General features: G+C 35.0%; 1 long non-coding RNA gene across 1 annotated transcript in view; it reads right to left on the minus strand.

The window, feature by feature from the left end:
- Window positions 1-20384, minus strand: part of LOC135323238 (uncharacterized) — a 336953-nt gene that overhangs the window by 238157 nt on the left and 78412 nt on the right. The window contains exon 2 of the long non-coding RNA XR_010384543.1: window positions 14052-14144. This is a non-coding gene — a long non-coding RNA (uncharacterized LOC135323238). The remainder of the gene's footprint in view (window positions 1-14051; window positions 14145-20384) is intronic.

The following is a 20384-nucleotide window of genomic DNA, read 5'->3' on the forward strand; positions in this document are numbered from 1 at the left end:
TGTTGACCATTTTCCAAAGCACTGTGGCAACTCTTGGCTTATCACATGCATGATTTTGGAATATTTTTGACACTCAATTCAATACGTTTTATTTAGATCTTATTTCTAGATTCAGTAAGACCTTCTTGAAATGAGGGATCACTATCTTTTGTCTCAAAAGTACCATCTTCGAAAGTGTTTCACATATATGTCTCCCATAGAACATCTACTATGGTGATTTTGAGGGACATATTGACATATATTTTTTCTGTAGTATCCTCATATATATCTACACATCTTAAATGTAGATATAGAGATAAATGTATACATATGTACATTCACATCTGTGTGTGTGAATATGTATGTATTTTTTCAGAAAGTAAGTAAATTTAACTTTTATGATGTTTTTTTTTCCAATAGATATAGGATAATTATTAAGCAACCACTACATAAAAGTATTGTTTGAGATACTGAATGTTAACAAAGAAGCATGTGGAGGAATTTTAGTAAACTGATCTTTAGTAAAAACAATTACAAACTTCAAATGCTATGTGAGAAAAAAAAACACTGTGAAATCAAGAATCTTGGTTTGTAGTCAAATAAGAAAAATTAAAAGTGACAGCAGATGAGGCAGGAGTAACAGTAGCAATAGGTTTATAAAAGAAGACAGAAGTAATTTTTATTTATATTCTTATCTAAATATTTGAGAGCTTTCCACATTACAATGAGGTTCCAGGGTGGGCCAAAGAAAAATAACCAAATGTTGCAGAATGTAATCAGAATAGAGAGCATATCTTTCTATATTAGGAAATGGTCTTGAACACATGCTTATATTAAGAAGTGGATTGTGATCTGGAGTTTACATTAGTTGTACAACCCAAAAGTTGTGGAATTTCCAAGCTGCAAAGCTATGAAAAGGCTGAGTGCAATGATGAGTGTTAAGGATGTTGTGTGAGAAAGGAAATGGACCCCAAATCCTTGCCGCTCTGCTCCATGGGGATGAGCCTTGAACTAACACAATGAAACCATGAGTTTACTGCCTGTGGAGGCCTGTTACCTTTTCCATACTCCACGGACACAATTTTTTGCCCTTTCTCTAGACAGTCATTTTACAAACCCATGCTATTTGTCACAATAGGGAACAGACAAGGGAAATTATATAAACCTAGAATAATAATGTATCATCAATTGCATTATTTTGTACAAAAGACATGACCATATTATTTTTATATTACACATTTTCTTCTGTTTATAAAGAATATCAGGATAGATTCTGGGAAAATATTACTGATACTTGAAATTCTAAATATAAACATTAAAAAAATTTTTAATGTTGTATTGGTCCTACTATTTTACACTGTACAAACAGGTTTGTTTTTGTTGTTTTTCATAATAAGAATATAAAAGTTTTTATAAAGGAATTCTTGGTTTAATATTATTTGTTTATTAAAAGTAAACATGCTTTGAGTTTATTTCACTCCTGTTCTGTATGCTCTAGGATTAAATCACACAGCACTATCTTCCTTCCCATACCTTTCAAAACAACATTAAAAGAACATTAATTCATTCAACTGATGGTTATTGGGCCCCTCCAATTCCAGAGACTGAACTGGTTCCTGATTATTTGGTAATAAACCTAGGCAGGCATAGACCTTGTCTTCAAAGAGCTTACAGTCCAATTCATAAGAAGGATATTTAAACAAAACAAAACAAAATCTATAAATAGAGTCAACGTAAAATAGTTGAAAATACAGCAAAGGAAGGACCTGGATGGTATGCGACAAGATAGACTATTTTGATATGTAACTATTCCTTTTATGTACAATATGTTTCATTAAATCTGGATAAGCACAAATCCAGTTACAGCATAAAGATATCACAAATACTCAGGAAGATCACATATTCCATGTGGCACCTGACTGTTTCAAATTAAGGCTTTTGAAATATTAAAGGTGATCAAATATTAATACCCCACTGGCATCTATTCTGAAGTTTCCAAGGGTACAGAATAAAGCACATGCTTCCTTAGTAATGTAAACTTCATTTTACAGCAGAGAACTGCACTGACTTCCTGTTCACATTCAAACACAATTAAGGTGTTGCTTACAATCTGTGAAGCTTTATTGTCTGAGTCTTCCTTACCTGAGGGACCACTTATCTGCTTTCCACGAAGCAAACTTTGGAGCAGTTCTGCTGACTGTTCCCTGACTCACTTCTGAGGGGCTCATGAGGCAGCACTGCTCACGCGGACAGCGTGCACACTGGTGCCCCCGTTCCTCTGCCACTGTGACCCGATCAATAGTCTCAAATGTAAGAAGACAGAGGACTGCTGTTTAAATAACACTCATAGACAAAGAAAGACGTTTTCATTCTGTCTATTTTTGATAAGTGTCATCTCACCTATCTCTGAGCACTGACATATAGTAAGTATATGCAATATTATTTATTAAAATAGATTATTTAAATAATTTGAGAAGCTGTAGTTATTTCCAAAACACTCAAGGCAGAGTAATAAATTTGCCAAAAAAAAGAAATTTGCCAACAATCAATTTGTACCAGTGCTAGAAAATAAATGTGTAATGCTAACTATCACATCATAAATCATGATTTACTAAGAAGGTGCTTTGAGTAACATCTAAAACTAAACTAATATGAGTGACTCTATTGAAGAGATAACTCATATTTTTAAATACCTAAAAATACTGATACTAACCAAATTATTATTGTTCTAATGAGTTGGAAAAATTGAAGAGGGAATTCTGAAGTTATATATTAAGTATTATATTATTTGATAAAATTATCTCAAGCACTTCATGTCAAGTCCACTAATAATAAAGAAATAAATCAATCTTTTTCTGGTAATACAGGAATTGGTAGAGGTGTGTTTTATTCTTCCAATTATGTGATTCATTTCTATTAAGTCACTGTGTCTTTCTGTTTCTGTTTATCAAATATAAAGTGATGAGACTACACTACACTATTCTGAACTTTAATTGTGTCACTTTAAGTAAAAAGTACAATATATAAGTTATCCTTAATGAACAGCAAAAAATACTAGTTCTGTGTCCTTTCCAATGCTGAGAAACTGTAGTATGGTACACAAGCATACTGCCATGTTCCAATGGATTGTTTTAATTAATTTGATTAAATTTTTTCTTCACAACTTTGATGACCCTTAGGGACCCTAATTCATGATTATCCTCATTACACACTTTCTAGAACTCACATTAGTGTAATGCATACTGAGCTGTCCTCTTTTGCTTAAGTAAATAACATTTTTAAAGTGGAGTAACTAAAGTTTCAGGACTACAGAAAAGAATGTCAGTTTTGGTTTTGTAGGAAGATTTACCTCTCTACTTAATTACCTCCACCATCTACACTATCTCTCTTGAACACAATCAATTTATTTCATGTCCATGGTTATTGCTTTCAGTACAGTGAAGCATGACAGAGTGAAATGAAACACCAGGAACAAAATGTAAAGGAGGTCAGACTAATACAGAATATAAATGATAGGTGGCTGTGCACAGAAGGTGTGTAATGATATTTGTATTTCAGGATTGCTGCCTCAATTCACAACGTGGCTGTACCCATAAAAATCATTAAATCTCGTTTTCAACTTGCCTATCTGTTTAGAATGCAGCTTAGGAAATAGACAAGTAGAAATTTTTTGCCAAAGGGAAAATAATTCTATTACTGAGAGGTTGGATATATGGCATCACAATTGCTGCTGGAGAGCTGGAGGAGAGATCTGGTGTCCTCCATTCTCCTCTGTGCCAATAGGTTAGGTTCAAAAGGTTGGCAGGAATCATATCTTGTAAAGCGGGGCTGGTCAGAATTAGATTGTGAAACTTAAGCGGAGCCATCCTACAATTGTAGGTACTGGAAAGAAAAGATACACTAACATTTCAGGGAGATCGATCTCTTTGGCAGAAGATTAATTTTAAAAGAGTCAAAATGGGGCGTGGGAGAGGGTGACCTGTTAGGTGGTGATTATAATTATAACTATGGAGATTTCTTTAAAATGATGATAAATGGAATTGTAATAAGTGTAATAATAACATCGGCACACACTGTGAATAAGTCTGTTTTTATCTTCGTTTGACTATGTGGAAGCTGTGGTACAGAGGAGTTAAATAACTCAGCCTCAGTTATGCAGCTAGCAGGAGGCAGAGCCAGGATGTACACATAGGGAGTCTGACTCTGGATCCCTCTATATTATACTGTTTCTAAGGTAGGAGATGGTGATAAATAAAAGATTCAAGGGAGATGTGCAGGTAGGACGGATAGAAATTGGCCACTCAAAGGATGTAGTAAGTGAGGAGGCTCACAGGCTAGATGTATAGATCCGGGACTCATCAGCATCTACTGTGCAACTAATGCTATGGAAGAGAGAGAGTGTGCAGATTAGAAAAACACTGCATCTAAAAATGGCAGCCTAGGAACCGCCTAGATTTACAATATGTGGGAAGAAAAGGAGCCTGTAATGGTAATTAAAGCAGAAACAATAATGTCCTAGAAAACAAGGGAGGATGACGTTTCAAGGGGGGGTGCCATCAAGAGAATCAAATTCTGGGGAAAGGATAATAAATACACAGTGAAACCTGCCCATTGCTTTCCGATTTAATCATAAGGAGGTCACAGATGACCACGGAAAGAATGATTTCTGGGTGGTAGAGACCTGATCCAATCTAGTCCTAATTAGATCTAGCATAGACTTGACACTATGATGTATATCTCGGAGAGAAGTAGGCAAGGAATGGGGGGTGAAACTACGTATTTAGGGTGTATGGTAAAAATAGGTATCATCTAGGAAAGAAAACTAAGATTTGTTGGGGGAAAGCGAGAATGAAATATTAAGAGCGAGAAGGAAAGAGTATATATAGTAAGTAATATTTTGAAAAAGAAGGTAGAACTAGATCTAAAACGTAGAAAATAACTGGTAAAGGATGATACACGGAAAGATCCAAAGGAACCATGACACCAGAGTGATTTGAGAAACTTGTATTGCTCAAATTTATACCATATGGGATTGGTCACACTGTGTCTCTTCTCACAGAGATTTATCACTTTTGAAAAATAAGTTCCTTTCCTTTTCAGTCTTTGTAGTATGTCACTTTGATGTCTCCAAACAGGGTCTGTACTGACAGATATTTTTGTGCAGAAAATAGCACTAATTTCCCTTTCTATAAAGAAGTGCGTGAATGTGTGTAATTGTATGGAAAGGATCTGAATCCTGAAAGTTAGGGTGAGATGCTGTATTTTTTTTTAAACATATCCTTTAAAAATAATAATTACTTGAAGTCTGTTGCCAGAGTTATAATGGTTTCAGCCACACTGTTTTCTAAATGCTCAAATTTGGTACGCTGCTTTTTGACAGGAAGTTGGCCTACAGAGCAGGAATGTATGTAAACAAAGAAATGGGGCTCACAGGAAGGTTGAGTTCAATCAAATCCCGGAGGCAGCTCCCACTCTGAGTGGCTTTCTGTATCTTGATTATTTGCAGATGCTTCACATGAAGCTAGAGACGTTGAAACCCAATAGTTAACCCCCCTAAAACTCCCAAAGTCAGCGCGAGGTGTCAGCCAGCTAAACCAAACAATGAGGAGGAAGTAAGAAATTTAATGCCATCCTGCTTCAAGATGCACAAAGTACTTTTTTCTCCCTCAGGAATCAAATCTCAACACTGAGCTCTGAAAAGAGAGACTCCAAAAGTCAAATAATACAACTGCCTGGAATCATCAACCCAAACACGAAGGGTTAAAAGTTATAGTTGTTTGGTCCTTTGACATTATTATAAAATCACAGGCCTGCTGAGCTTCAAATCCTATTGTCTTGCCAGAAGTGCCTAGCTCTGCCTTTCTTGGCTGTAAAAATGCTAAGATGCCAAGGGCAACAAACTGTCATATAAAGTCACGGAAACTTTATAGAATAAAAAAAAAAGAAGAACAAAAAGAGGCATTTTTGTCAGTCTTACAAAGTCTGTTTGCATGAGTGAAAGCAAAAAGTGTCCTGATTCCTGCAATGCTATCTGATACGTAACCCCATTCTTCTGGAAACTAGGGGATGCTTTTCTTTTCCCCAAGCTAAGCAATCAGGAGGAGTTGCAAGAAGGTAAAACTGGTGTTATATTCTTTGAAGTCTGCTGGTTGTCATGCTTTGTGCTAATGGAACAGTAGAGAAATGAAGTGTGGGAGAACACACTGAAAAAGGTCTGGCGGAAGGGGCCGGGGTCAGGGACAACCTCACTCCTCCCCCGCAGCTGCCACCGCCCACGGAGTGAGGGAGATGGATCCTGCCCATGCCCACAGGTCCTAGAATTAACTCTCAAACAGATGCAACTGGGGTCTGTGGTTTTGGTGGGACAGCTGCAGAGAGCATAGCAGCTTAAGACCACTCCCTCCTGAGGTTCCACTGGGAGAGCACAGATGAACTCTCAAGGAGCTGCCAGTACCTAAGGGTGCTGCTAAAAAGTCAGCTACCATCTCTCCACACTGAGGCTGTAGACAAAGCACTAGAACAGTGGGTTTGGGTCCGGACCGGGGAAGCAGGTAGAAGAGTTGCTACTATCATGTACGAAGGGATCTGTGTTTACTTTCCCCCCTTCCATTCACCAATACCTGAGGAGCTGATATCAAGAAAAATGAGTAAGAAGAAGTATAAGAGTCACATCAAACCCACTCCATCTGGTAGCCGTTAGAACTTCAGTTCATACTCAACTAGGGGATAAAAGGCTTTTTTAGAATATGAAATAAACCTTTAAAATAAACAAGAATGAGTCATACACATGGAAGCAACCTAAATGTCCATTAACAGAAGACTGGATAAAGAAGCTGTGGTATATTTATACAATGGAATACTACTCAGCTATTAAAAAAAGACTAAAATAATGCCATTTGCAGCAACATAGATGGACCTGGAGATTGTCATTCTAAGCGAAGTAAGCCAGAAAGAGAAAGAAAAATACTGTATGATGTCACTCATATGTGGAATCTAAAAAAGAACACTAATGAACTCATTTACAAAACAGAAAGAGACTTGCAGACATGGCAAACAATCTTATGGTTACCGAGGGAAAGGGAGTGGGAAGGGGTAAATTTGGGAATTCAAGATTTGCAAATATTAACTACTATATATAAAAACAGATAAAAAACAAATTTCTGCATAGCACAGGGAACAATATTCAACATCTTGTAATAACCTTTAATGAAAAGGAATATGAAAACAAATACATGTGTGTGTATATACACACATATATACATACACATATACATATACTGGGACATATACATGGCTGGGACATTATGCTGTACACCAGAAATTGACACATTGCAACTGGCTCTACTTCAGTTTTTAAAAAATGGGGGGGGGGGGAGGATCTGTTGTATAGACCAACAGGAGCCTTAATAACTAAAAGTGATGAAAAAGCAATGAAATTGGGCCAAAGAGTTATTAACAAATTTGGCTTTCAGCCAGCAAGAATAGGTGCTTCAATTTTGCAGAAATGTGGGCAGTCACTGAAAAAAATAAAATTGTTCCATGTTTGCAACTTGGTTATCTGAGTTTGCTCAATAAACTCATTTCATATGACAGCTCAGTTTTGGAATGAATATGTTAGATTGAAAATATTATGGAATCTCATTTTCATCTTTCCTATTTACTGACATTGAAAATAGTGAGTTCTTTATTCACAAGGAGCTAATGCATGGCTATGTCCAGATATTTCCTAAACCTTTTGAGAAAAAAATATAGATATTATGTTTTAAAGAAAAATTGTTGCCTTTCTGTGAATGCATTCAAAACTCCCAAAGCCTTGGGGTTTGTTGACAGTTATGACCTCACATTCTACAAACTCTACCACTTGCACATTTATTTCTATCCCCACATGCATTTGCCTAATGCATTTGTCTAGCACACACATACACATATACTCTCTCTCTCTCATCTCACAGATGCAGTTTTAATTCTAGCTCTATTTCACAGTGACATGTTCCTTATGGTGCAATAGGAGGGCATCATGTCACCTGACTACAGCAACAGTAGTCTGGCCTGCTCTCAGGTGCCCTTTATCTATGAGGATAAACCTACCCAGAAGCCTGGCAGTTACTACTTCCTCACTGAGAAGAGGTCTTTCTCTGAGCTTAGTTTTATAAAATTAGGTATTTTTTCTACCCTTAGGGGAAATTTTTTTAAACACTTAAGATTGACCAATCAAGTCTGGGGACAGAGCCTGGGGTTGGAGAGGGTGCTCATATACTGATCAATGTCTCCAGAATTCCTCTGGAGACACTCACAGCAGTGGCTATGGCCACCGTCATGCCAACAAAGCTTTACCCGAAATGTTTAATTTGGCTTAAATGATAAAAATGTCAAAAGAGCATTTATTATTTTTGCTTCTTTCCTCAAAGAAAATAGCATTTCACTTCTACTATGCTCTAAGTTTCACTGTTAAACACAATTATCCAAAAAATTAGATTTTACTTTTTCCAGATGATAGATACGAAGTATCTCATTTTACGAATGCCCCAGATTTCTTTTTGGTAACGTATACATGTATTTTTTTTTCTTAAATTGGTATGAAGGTAAGTTTTCATTAGTAAACATGTCATAATAATGTAGACTTATTATGAGTATTTCCATCTCCTCCAGCAAAACTATGCAGAATCGCGGATTTGTTATAGTTGGAGAATAGTGAGATTATACATAGAGTTATGGGGGAAATGCAAACTATATGAAAAAGGCAAAATATGAAAAAGGTTAATGTTTACACACATATGAAGAACAGCTAATGAGTCTGAACAGAACCACTGAGTTAATCTAGAGTTCTAACCCCGTAACACCCCAAATTGTTGAAACTGAGGCCTAGGGAGAAATTACTCTCCTGGGGTCACCCAGTTCTATGCACACTGAATTCTCCTCCTTCTATGTGTGTTTTGTTTGTTTTATATTTTCCCCCTGACTTAACCACCAAATAATCACTTCTACTGCATTTTTCTGGTTTTGAATAGTTAATAAAGAGTGGGAGGCATTCTGAGAAGAGAGAATACTGTAGGTTGCTACAGATACAGACATGGAGAAGGCAGATGTAACCATAAATTAGTGACATCAGTGGGAGAGGGTTCACACTGGGGCACACTGGAAAGAGCACCTGGAGGTTTAAATTCAGTGTCTACTACTCAGCTATAAAAAATAATAAAATAATGTCATTTGCAGCAACATGGATGGACCTGGAAAATGTCATTCTAAGTAGGTAAGCCAGAAAAAGAAAGGAAAAAACCATGTGATATCCCTTATACATGGAATCTTAAAAAAAAAAAACAAAAAAAGACAAACTTATTTACAAAATAGAAACAGACTCACAGACATAGGAAACAAACTGATGGTTACCAGAGGGGGAAGGGGGTGGGAAGGGATAAATGGGAGTTCGAGATTTGCAGATACTAATATATATAAAACAGATAAACAAGAAGTTTACACTGTATAGAGCAGGGAACTATATTCAATATCTTGTAGTAACTTACGGTGAAAAAGAATATAAAAATGGATACATATATGTTCCTATATGACTGAAGCACTGTGCTGTACACCAGAAATTGACACAACATTGTAAACTATACTTGACTATACTTCAATAAAAATAATAAAAATAAAATAAATTTAAAGTGTCATTCCCTAAATATGGCTTAGGAGGCAAAGTGGAGTCACTGAATTCTTGAAAAACGTTTTTCTGTGGAATCAGAAATTTGGCAGTAGGCATTCTAATTCTTGAGGCTGAAGCTTCATTGAACAGTGAGGACTGGAAATGCCATTTGGGTCATCAGTATAGAGGAAATATTTAGACCTCTGAAAATTTATGAACTCTCTGAGGGAGTGAACTTAAAAGGCCATTGGTAAATACAGAGTCACAGAGAAACTTAGATGTATGGGCCAGTAGGAGCAAGAAAAGAAACCAAGAGAGAGGGAGTAGGAAGAAACATGAAAGGTGAAAAGGGATTCAGCATGGGGCAGTATCAGACTAACAGGTAAAGAGACAATTTCAGGGAGGAAGACATCTATTAAGTAGAAAATAATAAAGAATTAAAATGGACATTTGGATTTTGTGAGAAAAATGTGAGTTTCCAGACTATTTTCACTAAACAACAGGTTTTCAATTGCTTCAAAGGGAGATAAGCTATTCATTAATTCTTTTATTTATTCAACAAATAGTGTGTGCTAGGCCAATTCTACTGATGCTTTTCATGTTATTTATGATCAACTCCTCTTTATCCTTGACTTTTTGCAGCATGTTTACCTCTAGTAAGTGTAAACTCTCCCCTTCAAGTCAGTCAATAATGCCATGATCTCTTTGGATTATTCAGTGCAAGAAATCCTCAGACAAAATGATCTTACAAGATTTCTCTCTTGGAGACTGTATTTTGGCTCTAGTTGGAAAAAAAATCTGTAAGGATCATTATTAAATTCTTGTTAATTAGTTGGAACAACAATTATCGTGGCTTACAGGTGAGAAGGTTTTCATTTTGTTTTATTTTGCATTTACAGTAAGAATTTCAGAATAAGGACCTTTGCTGTCTGCCTGCTGCAACTGCATATTTGGTTTGGTAAGATATGACAGGCTAGCAGGATAAGCAGCAAGACTATCCTTTCAACCCTGGAGCAAATACCTGTATGCAATGGATGCTTCTTAACCTTTAGGTCAGTGTTCTCAAGAGACACTGAAATTCTTTCGGAAAGGAAATGATAAGGCGGCACAGTTTAAGATCATAGGGAAAGGGGAATTTCAGTGTAACTAAAATTATGTTACTAAATTTGTCTTCTGATCAGACTTTTAAAAGACTTAGGTCAGGTTCCTCTGCTAAGGGATGTTCAATTCATTTATTCATTCCACAAATATTTACTGAGTAACTATTAGGTGCTAGGCAATGGGACCAAAGCAAGGAACAAGAGAGACAAGGTAATTTGTGTGTGTGTCTCTTATTTTCTAATATGTAGAGTTATATAATGAATAAGTAAGAGTTTTGGGTATGTTGAAGTACTGTGAAGAAAAAGGAAGATAAGAAGAAAAGATTAAAGTGGATATATGGGAAATGGGGCTAGGTGATAGCTTATGTATACTGAAGCAGTGATATTAGAGCTGGAACTTGAAGTGAAAAAGTGAATTACGATGAAGGAAGAAATTCTACAGGAAAGAAACACAAGAGCAATGCCCTGCAAGAGGATGAACTAGGGGCATGTTTGAGAAACAAGAGACAGAGTGGGGAAGTAGTGGGAGAAATATAGCTGGAGAGGTACTGTTTTTTAAGTCATCATATCATTAGGGCTTGGTCATTAATTGGGATTTTATTCTAAGGGAAATGGCAAGCCACTGTAGAATTTTGCACAAGGAAATGATACTAGCTGATTTTATTTTTTAACTATCAGACAGCTACTCTGTTTAAAGCAAACTGAAGTGGGACAAGAAGGAAGGGTGAGGAATCAGTTAAAGAGGCTATTGCAGATGTACAGGAGAGAGTGAAATGGACTAAGATGGTAGCTGTGAAGGATTAATTGGTCCAAGTCAGGCTGTACAATATACTCAGTAGTAAGTTCGGAGTGTAAGCTTTTTTTTTTTTTTGGTAAATTTTATTACAAATAGGAGAGTAGTTCTCCTCACTTCTGTGTGGTGGTGATTGGACCAAAGCAAAAAAAAAAAAAAAAAAAAAAAAAGCTATAATCATGTAAGCATCAATTAATAGAAGGAAACCAGTTATAAAAAAGTAAAACAGTTTCCTTACTTAAACACTAACCAAATAAAAATAATAGGAATTCAGATGATGAAAAACAACAGTAGAATCCAATAGTACCACAACTTTTGGATTTTACCTTAAAAAGAAGGACCACTATTGTGATGTCTTTTTATTTCATCAACTAAGCATATTTTAAAACAATAGCAGAACTAATCTCTAACATTTAATTATATTTTTTACCTTTGTTACAAACTTGATCCATTCTCTTTATTTTTCTTGTTACTCATTGACAAACGAAAGCTTCATGGTCTGGCCCACAACACTAACCCATCTTCTAAAGACTGACAATAAACTTCAAGATTATTTTGTATAATATTAATTTTGGAGTCACTTTAGTACTTACGGAGTAAATCAGTTTTGCTTTTATATCATTTTTATGCCATAATTAGGTTTGCCAGATAAAATACAGGACATCTAGGTAAACTTCAATTTCAGACAAACAACAAACAATTTTTTAGTTTAAGTGTGTTCCAAATATTTCATAGGACATCTTATAGTAAAAAAGGTATTTGTAATTTACCTGGAATTGAATTTGAGTGTCCTGTATCCTTACTTGCCAAATCTGTCAACTCTGACCCAAATTGCCTCAAGAAGTTTCTATGTACATTTTCATTTGTAATCTACGCTGAAGTACTTACTATTAAAATGTATCTGTACTGTCACCAAGAATATCTGTATATTATAATTTCCAGACTGCTAAGAGGAGCATTTTCTTAGTTCCTATACCAACCTCAATTTCCTTATAAGCATTTTCTATTTAGTTATAAAAAAATAACGCAGTTTATGTACTGAAGTGGAACCATCACAACTTCTAATCACTGTCAGTGAAAGGTGCAGTACTTCTGATATTGATGTGTAAATATTGATTCATCTGAAGCCTGTAAGTCAAGTGCTTAAAGGAAAAGCATCCTTAATTCTTTTTTAAGGGAATTTATTACTTTCAATAGTTTGACCAAGCTTGTAAATGCAATTATACATTCTCTTTCTTCTTGGATTCTGTGTACATATTAAGCAACTCCCGCAAGCCATGAAGTGACTAGATGAATGTTTTTAAATAATTGGGATGAAGAGCATTTTCTTTACTTGCGTACACACGATTGTCCTGCTATTGCCCTTGGTATTGCTTTGATTATTTTGTTGCCTTCCATTAAATGCCAACGCAATGCATCATTTGGTGGTATTTCTAGCTAATGGATAGCAAGAGACTTATGATTCTTATAAAGAAATGTTTCTCTCCAAATCCATGTCTGCAATTTTATCTCTGATTCTGTTTTCTATTTTTTTAATGGCCCCTTGGATGTACTTCATGTAGAGACAATCTAGACCTCCACTGAAGCTTTTTAAAGTTCTTTTTTTTTTGGTAGGAAGGAAGAAAAGCCATTCTTCATATTATACTTTTCATCAGTCTGAAAGAGAACTAACTAGGCAGTGGGTCTGGAAGCCTTTGAAAAGAGAGAGACACGGGGAGTAAGGGCAAGAGAGAGACCTTGTTTCCTTGTAACTGGCAGATGTAATTATCCTGAATACAGAGAGGAGGCTGAAGCAGCTGGCATGGATTTTGACAACCACATTGAAATTGTTTATAAGAAATTCTCTCCAGTAAACATGGGTGTTCCACATGCAAGGGGAGATTGTGGGATTTGAAATCTGAGAGAGAGGAAAAAAACTGGGTATGCTTATAGAGTACATGGGAGGATACAAGGCCATTTGTAAAGAGAATGAAAACCAGACAGCTCAAGCCTAGGCCTCTTGAACCAGCACTGAACATCTGTACCACTTTCAAGGTGTGAAAATCTTAGATGAAACTCATTAGAAAGAACTGTGGAGAGAAAAGGCCCAAAGATAGCAACTCAAAAAGCGAAGAGTAATATGCATTTCTGATACTCTTATTCAGGATTGCATTAAGACAGTGAAGGAATTTTTGCAAGAAACGAGCCCTAACATTTCAACACCAACAAGAAAGATTCATACTTCTGGCCCCCTAGAATAAATGACTTTTTGATTTGAAAGGTAAAGATTGTAATTGATAGCTTCACAGTCCAGAGGGATTTAACATATTTATACACCATCTTTGCCATTTGAGGAATTTCTGATTTTTCTCAGGTTCCCCTAAAGAAGACTGCAAGAGGAGAAAATTTACTCTGAAAGTTTGTGCCATAGAGTGGGCAACATGTGGGCTTCCAGGCACTTATTTATAGATGTGTTACATATATGTATTGAGAGTATACTCCGTATAAGACACATCAATGGACACTGCAGATGTCCTGGGGGTGCGACGCAAATTCCTACCTCGTGTGCAGAGGTCCTCATCTCAGGCGAGGTCCGCTTCACTGACTGTGTGACCTTGTGCCCATTACTCAACTCTGGCCTCAGTTTCTTCCACTAAAAACAGCAACAAAATAGATACACAAGCTTTACCTCAAGTAATTTTTTTTTTCCAGTTTTCAAATATCAACTCTATTGGGATATACTTTTCATTCAGTAAAATTGTTTTTTGGTGAGGACTTTTGACAAATGTGTACAGTAGCAAAATCAGCAGCATAAGCATGATTTAGAACCTTTGCATCACCCTGAAAAGTTCCCTTATGCTGCTATGCAGTCAGGACCTCCCCGAAGCCCAGGCCCTGGCAAACGTGGATCTGCTTCCTGTCACTATAGTGCTGTTTTGTAAGATTTCATGAATAAAAAGCAATCACACATTATATACTCTTTTGTGTCTGGCTTCCTTCACTTAGTCGAACACTTTAAGAATTTACCCTTGTTTTGTGTATCTGTATTATTTCATTGTATGGACCTTAGGTGTTGTTAAGATACTTAAGAGACTTTATGTAGAGGCTAGCGAGCAGCTCCTTATAAATTGTTGCATGCATGATAACTCTTAAACTATTAAATAATTCTCCAACTCAGACATTATCTTCTGCTGAGATTTAAGGAATAATATCATATTCAAGAAGTAACATGTTGGGCTAATGCCCAGAGGTTCCAGTCATAAATACAATGAGAAATTGGAACATTTAGACATTATCTGGAAAAATTGAAGCTTCCTTTGATTCAATTAGCAAACATATTCTTTGGACTGATTTATTAAATTACATTGTCTCAATTCTATTTTCATTCTGTGTGTGTAGATAAGGCCACACTCAGAAATATATAATCTCCAAGGGTCAGTCTTTATTGTCGCAGACATGACAATTTATGTTGTTGCAACTCTAGCAATCAGAGTCTCTTAATGGCATCATAAACCTTGACACACCGATTTTTTTGTTTGTTTGTTTGTTTGTTTTTTTACCTACGGGGAGAAAATTAGGAAATTCAATTTCAATATAGAAATGGCACTCAGAAAAGTGATCACAGATAAATCTAGAGGCTATTTTCAGAAAGAGGTTTCATTTCCCACATCTTGTACCCTAAAAGTATGTCTCTGAAATTAACTAATTTTTTATGTCTGATCACAACCCAAACCAATCTTCATGTTCTGATTTCTACAATCCCTGAGTTAAGAGTCTGCTTGATGCCTAGAATTAGAACACTGAATTTGGGAGGTAGCTTGACTGTAATACTTTTCTAATTCAAAAGAGCAGGTACAATAGCTCAGAACTAGAAATTTGAATTTGGATTTTGCTTCTGAGAACTGGTGATCAGGATTTGCAGTTTGTAACCTCAACTCTTACATGAATCTGGGATTTATTACTGAGATCAGTAGACTTCCTATAAATGCAACCCTAGGCTGTTTGCTACTAACACTTAAATATGACTTAGCTGAAAACAGCTTAATCAGAGCTTGTGGAAATACCATCACTTTTCGTATGTAAAAAAAATTACTTCATCATATACTGTATTTATGCCTAAAATATTTTATTGCAGGGTAGTTTTACTATTACTGTTTATTGATTATCAGAAGTTTTAAACCCAAATTTTGATTTTTTAAAAATGCTTTGTATGCTACTGCTTGATTGAAGATAGCCAGTCATTATGGTGTACCAGCTACAGTGTTCCTGGAGGGGCTGCGGTAACACATCTGTGCCCTCTTTTAATCACATACTCTCCAGTGTTAAAAAGGAAAAGACAGTATCAGCAGGCTGAGGAAGGGCTGGCTTTGCACCAGGGAGGAATGGAACCAATGTTTATCTATATTTCGTGATAGATCCCTTTCACCTATTTGAAAGCTACTGTTAATGAGTTGTGATCCAATGTTTAGAACTGTGAATCACACAAAATAAAATCTTGCTTCACTCTTCAACACATGTACACATTTATACTTAAATTAAATATATAAAGTTATACATGTAACTTAAATAAAAGTTAAACAAAATTTTTACAAAACTTTACCCTTACCGTGAATGGCATACCCTATTTTTTTTTCAGTATAGCTATTTAATTTTATAAAAAATGCTCTTTATGATCTACTATATTAATCTCATTACCCACTAATGGTTTGCAAATCACATGTTGAAAAATTCAGGTATAAATGATGGGTTTGCATCCTGCAATGACTTGGTAGAATCTATGTATACTTGCAAAAAGTTGAATTTAGACTTTGAAGATGGTCTCGCTGTAGTATAAAGCTCTGTTCTTAAAAATAAATTTTAAAATATTAATTTTGATTAACCTTTGTCATATTGAGCAACTTTTTGCATCTAAACTGTTTCTTAAACATAGTATCATTAGTATAGGAATCAGGAGGCCAGGTTTCTGGTTTTTGATCTCCTGCTAGTTAGCAATACATCCTTGGGCACTTATTTAACCTGAAGGAACCTCAAGAATTCAACAATTCTCTCTGTATGTATATAAATAAAATATACATATGCATATGTATGTGAGTGTCTGCATTTTTTTAGATTTTTTACCTTGTATTTTGTGTTATTTTTATAAAAATATAAATGACTGAGAAATTGTGCTGTACACCAGAAATTGGCACATTGTAACTGACTACACTTCAATTAAAAAAAAATTTTTTTAAACCCAAAAGACCATAAAGAAGAAAAAAAACAAGAAACAAGAGAAAGAAAAAAATAGAAAGTGGAAACAAGGAGAAATGTTAGTAATTTAATAAATGTAAATGGACTGAACTAGCCTATTAAAATAGATTGGATAAAAAAGAGAAATAAAATCCAAGTATAAAGTATTTACAAAAGGCATATCTAAATCATAATAATATGGAAAGGTTTAAAGAGATAGAAAAAAGGTAAATGATCAATCAGTAACCTGGTTGTGATATACTATAGTTTTGTAAAATATTACTGTTGGGAGAAACTGGGCAAAATAAACAAGAGATTTCTCTTTGTCATTTCTTACAAATGTATGTGAATGCACAATTACCTCAATGAAGTTTCAATTAGAAAAAGATAAAAAGAGAGAAAAGAAAACCAAATAAAGTTAACTGGATTACTTCTAAATTTCTGTTTCAGTTAAAGAATAAGTATTCTGTTATTTGCTATCAGTAAGTTATAACCATACAATAGATTCTCTAGTAGAGCTAATGAAATTGCTCAGCTGCATGGCCCTTCTCTTGACTGGTTCTCCTGATACACTTGAATCTAATAGTTTTAACCAATCAGAGCTACTCTGTGGTATAGGTGATGGTGAGACAAAAATGCAATACATAAGAATCTAACACACAATCTCTTAATTGTCTCCTAAGACAATTGCTTAAGGTCTCACCAATAGCCACTAACGTTAAAAGTAAGTTTATTTTTTAACTTTTTTTTTTCCACAGGAGACCCATGTTTATATTTCTTCTATGAAACAGTGAAATGTGAACCATTCATCACAATGTTTTCCTCTGTTGTATTAATTTTTCAAGAACAAATAATGGCTTTGAGATACCAAATTGTGGTACCCCCTTAATAACACTGTAAACAAACTGGTAAAATTCAATTGTATGTTCTTTTCTGTCCAACAAGAGTGACATTTAATTAAATGTAAAATAAAGCCACATAAACATTAAGCTTTTCTTGCTATTACAAATTCTTCATTTAACAGTTTTTTCTGTCAGAGGTTTTGATGTAAAGCTTTCAGATTTTTCTTATGAATTATACTTGAGACATGATATATTAAAATGTCTCTATTAAATTAGTCGATCCCTATTCAAGACATAGATATATTGTTTGACCACTGCAGCATACATACACAGTTTCTGTGCTGTACTTAAACCAGCTTTAGACATCAAAGGTTTGCATTATACTGATGTGAACTGAACTATAAGGACAAAGAATAGCCTTTTGTAGGGGAGAAGGAGCTTGAAAGAAATAGCTAAGTGGTTATGCTTCACTCTGTCAGACAGCAGATTTCATATTCAGTACCACAAGATGGTCTTTTTCTGAATAGCCTTCATTTCATGTGTCTGATGGGGTCAGATAGCCTGCCTCAAGGCAGGCTAGTTAAGTCCTTGAGAACTAAAAGATTCTTAATACACATCCCCATACCTTGCAGTCTAAGGGGGTAGATAAATTAGTCTAATTGGAGATGTATATTGAGTATTTGTTCACGTAAATATTTGGGGTGAGGGTAAAGATTTGAAATATTGTCTTTATAGCATCAGTTACATGAAAGCTGTGAGAAGAACATGGGAGCCTTGAAGAATAGGAGAGAATTTAGGCACCTACATGTGTATTTCAGGGGTCTCAGAAAACATAGGCTTCTGTCTCTCTATCACACTACAAAAAGGACTTCTGGCAGCCAAAAGGTACAAACTTCTAGTTAAAAAATAAGTAAGTCCTGGGGCTGTAATGTACAGCATAGTGACTATAGTTAGTAATACTGCAGTGCATATTTGAAAGTTACTAAGAGAGTAAATCTTAAAAGTTCTCATGGCAAGAAAAAAATTATAACCATCTGAGGTGATGTGTGTTGACTAGACTTACTGTGGTGATCATTTTACAATATATACAAATATCTAGTTATTATGATATATACCTGAAACTAATATAATGTTGTATGTCAATATCTCAATAGAAATAAATAAATCAATAAATAAAATTACTCTATTCATTGTAAATGTTCTTTATGCCATGCTTAGTTATGCATTTTTTACTTGTGAAACTATAAAATTCTTAAGTAAAAGAATAACCAAAGAGTGCATAATATGTACTCAGCATTAAACTAGCTTTTTGGCTAAGGGGATATCTAAGATCTACGTTTATTTAGTTGTGAATCATCACCCAAGAGGTGATCCGTCAGAAGTGAAGGGCAATGTGGAGAGTGAGAAGTTGTTAGAATCCTAGATTGAGCTACTATAACTTTATGTAAACACATCCCAGAATCTGCTAAACTAACTTCTTCCTGCCAAAGATTTTCTTCATATGAGAAAGGTATAAACAAGATAAAATAACATTTGCAACTCCACAAGTCTAATGTGAAGCCAGGCAAAGTATCAATATAGATTAAAACCTTCAAAGATCAAAAAATTTTAGTTGCATGTTTTCACTTACGACTAGCAATCATAATAAAATAACAGTAATTAGTTATTAAACCAACTAGTGCTAATGAGATCATTATTATATGTCAGTAAGTATGTATTGTTATGTATCTGGATCATTAAAGAAAATAGAAACCACACTAGGTAATTCTTGCAGAAAGAGATTTAAAACATGGGTTTGAGGTTAAAAAAAAAAAAAGTTAAATGAAACCAGGAGCTGTTTTTTTGAAAAGATCAACAAAATTGATAAACCTCTAGCCAGGCTCACCAAGAGGAAAAGAGAGAGGACACAAATAAACAAAATGTAAAAAAAAGAAAGGAGGAATAACAACCAATAACACCCAGACACAAAAAGTTATGAGAATACTATAAACAGTTAAATGCCAACAAATTGTACAACCTAGAAGAAACGGACAAATTTCTAGAATCATAAAGCCTTCCAAGACTAAGTCAAGAAGAAATAGACAACCTGAACAGACAGATCACTAGAAGTGATACTGAATTTGTTTAAAAAAAACAAAAACAAACAGAAAAACTCTCAGAAAACAAAGGTCCAGACCAGATGTCTTCACAGGCAAATTCTTCCAAACACATAAAGAAGAATTAATACCTATCCTTCTGAAACTATTCCAAAAATTGAAGAGAAGGGAAAAATCACAAATTTATTCTACAGGGCCAGCATTACCAGATACCAAAACTGGAAAGAGACACTACAAAAAAATTACAGGTCGATATCTTTGATAAATATAGATGCAAAAATTCTGAACAAAATATTAGCAAACTGAATCCAAAACTATATATATATAGGATCATACACCACACATGATCAAGCTGAATTTATTCCAGGGTCACCAAGTATGGTTCAACATTTGCACATCAGTCAGTGTGATATATCACATTAACAAAAGGAAGGATAAAAATCACATGATCATATCAATAGACACCAAAAAAGCATTTGACAAAATTTATCATCCATTCATGATAAAAGCTTTCTTCAAAGTTCGTACAGAGGGAACATATCCGCACATAATAAAGGCCATTTTTGACAAACCCACAGCAAACATAATACTCAACAGTGAAAAGCTGAAAGCCTTACTGCTAAATACAGGAACAGGAAAAAGATGTCCACTCTCACCACTTCTATTTAACATAGCATTGGAAGTCTCAGCCACAGCAATCAGGCAAGAAATATAAGGTATACAAAT

Source organism: Camelus dromedarius, chromosome 1 (assembly GCF_036321535.1).
Source record: "Camelus dromedarius isolate mCamDro1 chromosome 1, mCamDro1.pat, whole genome shotgun sequence".
In the NCBI taxonomy this organism is placed as follows: Eukaryota; Metazoa; Chordata; class Mammalia; order Artiodactyla; family Camelidae; genus Camelus; species Camelus dromedarius.